The 4,632-nt window shown below is 34.5% G+C and overlaps 1 pseudogene; it reads right to left on the bottom strand.

The window, feature by feature from the left end:
• Window positions 1-2,023: 2,023 nt before the first annotated feature.
• LOC100338078 (nascent polypeptide-associated complex subunit alpha pseudogene) lies at window positions 2,024-2,889 on the bottom strand (annotated as a pseudogene).
• Between the last annotated feature and the right edge of the window lie 1,743 nt (window positions 2,890-4,632).

The following is a 4,632-nucleotide window of genomic DNA, read 5'->3' as shown; positions in this document are numbered from 1 at the left end:
TCTGGGCTTCAGATTGGCCCAGTTTTAGCCATTGCGTCCATTTGCAGAGTGAACTAGTGGATGGAAGACCTTTTCCTCTGTCTCTCTTTTTCTCTGTCTGTGGCTCTGCCTCTCAAATAAATACATAGATAGGTAAATAAATCCTTAAAAATAAAAGAATTTGACTACATCACACATTTCAAACTACCTTTTTAATGCCAAAAATGAATGAACTTAGCTTAACCATACAATATCTTGATGTTGTCGTTGGAAGAGAAAATCATGGTGTTTTATCCTTTTGAAAACTAACTCAAATGTGGTCAGTAGGATTTGAAATTTTCCTTCTTCTATAACGAATGAATTAACATGAAACTAAAAAAATGAGAGTAAGAAGTCTAAGTCAGGTAACATTAATGATGTTATATATTTTATATGTATAGGAATAATATAATTTATATGGGATGGGGTACTAAGTAAATTTTTAAACAATCATGGATTCTTCTTGATAAAAGACAATGTTATATTACAAAGTTCTAGTTTTTTCAATTTCATTTTGTATTAGAACTACATTTGCCAAAAAATAAAATGTATATATTATTTCTTCTGATTTTTCACTCCTTAAAAATATACCATCCAGAAATACACTGTAAGAACATACTGTTATTCATTTAAATAAAATGTGATTTTTTTTCTATCATGTATAGTATTTAAATAATTTTAAAAGTTTTAATACAAAAGTATAGGCAAGAAATGGAAGTAAATATATCATTTATTACTCCAATACTTTTATGCTAATGAAATAGTTCCTAGTCATCAAATGACATTGGCTGTAATTAATAATACTACTCTGAGTTGATCAGAAAATAATATGTAAGGCTGAAGCTGTGGCATAGTGAGCTAAGCCACTGCCTGCAACGGTGGCATCCTGTGCGGGTGCAGGTTCTAGTCCCAGCTGCTCCTCTTCCAATCTAGCTCTCTGAAATGCCCTGGGAAAGCAGTGGAAGATTTTCCAAATGCTTGGGGCCTTGCACCCATGTGGGAGACTTAGAAGAAGCTTCTGGTTTCAGATTTGCTCAGCTTCCAGCCATTGCGGCCATTTAGGGAGTTAACGAGCGGAAGACCTTTTTCTCTTCTCTGTCTCTGTCTGTAACTCTACCTCTCAAATAAATAAATACTTTAAAAAAAAGTATTTAGAACATAATAAACACAAATAAATCCCAACCCCCTGGGGACTGAAAAAAATAATTTCTTTATAGTTTTCTTTAAGAGAATGTTTTCATTTACAGGGGACGAGTAAGCAACTGAAGTATTATTATCTCCACTTGCAACTTAGTTGATAGTATCTTTCCATTTGTCTTAACCTAATATAGTCACTTGGTAGTCTTTTTGAATTCTTATAATTCCATTGAGATAAAGCGTGCGCGCGCGTGTGTGTGTGTGTTTACAATTATTTATTTAATTTGTAAGTCAGAGTTACAGAGACAGACACAGAGAGAGAGAGGATTTCCATCTGCTGGTTCATTCCCCAAATGGCTTCAATGGCCAGTGTTGGGCCAAGCAGAAGCTGGGAGCAAAGAGTTTCATCTGGGTCTCCCACATGGGTGGCAGGGATCCAAAAGCTTGGGCCATCTTTTGCTGTTTTTCTGAGGCCATAAGTAGAGACCTGGATTAGGAAAGAAGTAGCCAGGACAAAAACTGGTTTCCATATGGGATGCTGGCTTGGCTGGTGGTGGCCTTACCACTACATCACAACACCAGCCCCTGAAATTAAGTGTTGACTGTGCTTTGGATTTTTTTTTTTTTTTTTTTTTTTTTTTGCTTATTTTCATTTTATTTGAAAGGGAGAGAAGCCTGGAATCAATCTGAAGACTTTCATGGGGTGTTAGGGAACCAACAATTTGAGCTGTTATTTGCTGCCTTGTACGGTGTGCTTTAGCAGGAAGCTGGATCAAAAGTAGTGTAGCTGCTACTAAAATTAAGCACATTGACAATGTTAAATTAAAATTAAGCTTAATTGACCATTAAAAAAACCCACACAATGTGGTTTTCCAAACTGCATCTTAAAGAACGCACCAAATAAGAAGCTTCCTGGTTTTTCTTGGGGGAAGAGTCCAAGCACCTACTGAGTTCATCCAACAAGAAGCCATAACTTAATTAATGATAGAAACAGTAGTTTCAAACCAAGCTGCAGTTACTCTTTGAAACACCAAAAAAGATCCTTGTTTTTCAGATGGTTACATTGTTAATTCCATAATAGCATTTACAATATCATTACTGTTGTTCTTCAGGGCTCTGACTGCCTTTGTTCTTGACACATTTGCTTGTGACATGACCAACTCTATATCCTTAACTTCCACACCTGTTTCATTGACCTCTTCCTCTTCACTCTCCTCCTGTACGGTTGGAGTCTGTGTGTTTTCCTGAATGTTTGAGACAGCTTCACCTTGAACTTTGAATTTCTCAGCCGCTGCCAGCTGTGCTTGCTGAGATAAGTCCTCAATCTTGGCTTCCCAAAAAACTATGTAGGTATCTGAGGCTGGGCTCTTGTAGACATCTGGTTTTGTGATGACAAAGAGGATATTCTTAGATTTCCGGATAGTGACTCTAGTAACCCCTGTAACCTGTAGAAGACCCAGTTTGGACATGGCCTTCCGTGTCATCTTTTCATTCCGACTCTGTTTTGCTTTACTGACTGGTTCTTCATCGATTTCAGCTGCGGAGGACAGCTGAGCCTGCTGTGTGGTTGCCTGTGTGGAATCTTGTTCCTCAAGCTCTGGCACTGATTCATCACTGTCAGATTCTGTTCCACACCCCGTCTCGGCCTGGGGCAGGAACAACTCCTGCTCTGTGGCAGGGACGGTTTCTGTGGCTTCATCTGGCATTTTGTGCTGGGAACGCGGAACCAAGATGGCGGCAGAAAGAGAGCAAGCGAGAGACCATGCTTTGAATTTTATCTATATATTCTAAAAATTAAATACCAAATATTGATTGCAAATAATTTACATACAATCTGGCAATCTCCAATAAATTATGTGTAGGCCTGAATATAAAAGCATGTTACATTCCTACAATTATTTCCCATAGAGTATATTTTAACATATAAAAAGCTAAAGAAACTACCCAAAATAAACTGTTTCGTAGAAATAACAGGGGAAAAGAGGAAAGACAAATCATATGTCTCAACATGAGGAGGTGGTGAATACAGATTCAGTGGAGATGGAAGAGATATTAAGAGAAAATCACCAGAGAATGCATGCCAATTTTTGTCTTAAACAGAGTAATGCTGAGAAGTCAACAAAACTTATTCAAAGTGAGAGAAAATAGTGAAATGTTGCAATCTAAGTGTTTTTACTTGATGTAAGCAGAGGTTAAGTAACTGCACATAAGGAAAGCAACATACTTGGACACTTTCATATCAGCAACACACTTAATTTCAAGAAACACTCATCTCAATTATATGAGAGTACTTTCAAAAGTCTGCAGAAATTTTAATTAAAGTGAGGAGTCTGAAATTCAGGCACACTTTTTCATAGTACATATTTGTCCTGAACTTTTTGAGATCTTTCTATGGACAGATTTATAATTATATCAAACAAGTTGTATTTTACCTTTGCACTAGAAAAGTAATCTGTTATATATTTCAGGAGAAGTCATCAAAGATTTCTAGAAACTAAAAAGCAAAACTTTTAATATATTGTGTAAGTATTTATTCATATTATGCTATATTATCATATCAACATATACTCTATACTACTTGGTATTAATATATTAACATTATGGCATTATACATATATTCTTATAATATTTCCATAGTAATATAAAAATGCCAGTTTTCCCAAAAATATAGATCCAATAATATTCAGATCAATTTTTAAATAGAAAGCATTATTTTCCATGACAGGAGCAGGTGTTTTGTTTAGTAATTAAAATTGTAGTTGAGATGAAAGATGAATCTTGTTCTCTCTTTTTCTCTCCCTCTGTTTCTCAAATAAATGATTCTTCAAAATTGTTTAAAATAAAATTTACATGGCATAATTAATTGCCAGCAAATATAGCAAGTACCATTTGAAGAAGAGTGTTATTTCTAATTTTTACTTGTTGTAGGTTTTGGTCAGTGTACAGTAAGCCTATGATTATAAAGTAAATTGAAAGCTTGCTATTACAAAAATTAAAGTTAAAAAAATCATCCCAAGAATAAAGAAAAAAAGAAAGATGATGACATGAAAAGGATGACTTGTTACAAAATATTTCCTGTCTTATTAAGATGCATTAATAGTTAAGGTACTGTGTTATAGGTATATGAATATCATATCAATAAAATAAACTAGAGATTGAAGTAATAGATCCAAACATGTATAAAACTTTAATATATGAAAGATGGCATAAAAAGTCATTTTTTCAGGTGTCACATAGAAAAATGAGAGGAAAATTAATAAACAGAGTTGAAAATTGGGTTATCAAAATGAAATGAGATGAAAATAGTCTGTCCAAGTTGCCACTGAAATGCTAGTGTTAACATATTTTAATGCTTTTGAGAAAATATGTATGTTCATATACCTTCAGATGGGGCTATATTTTAGCCAAAGTTTATGTCATTATAAATACACTTAATGTTAAATGTCTGATAAAATCTTATAATGTTCACCAGATTTG

This window comes from Oryctolagus cuniculus, chromosome 8, assembly GCF_964237555.1.
Source record: "Oryctolagus cuniculus chromosome 8, mOryCun1.1, whole genome shotgun sequence".
Lineage (NCBI taxonomy): Eukaryota > Metazoa > Chordata > Mammalia > Lagomorpha > Leporidae > Oryctolagus > Oryctolagus cuniculus.
The sequence above is the reverse complement of the archived record's forward strand: the minus strand, read 5'-3'. Positions and strand labels throughout refer to the sequence as shown.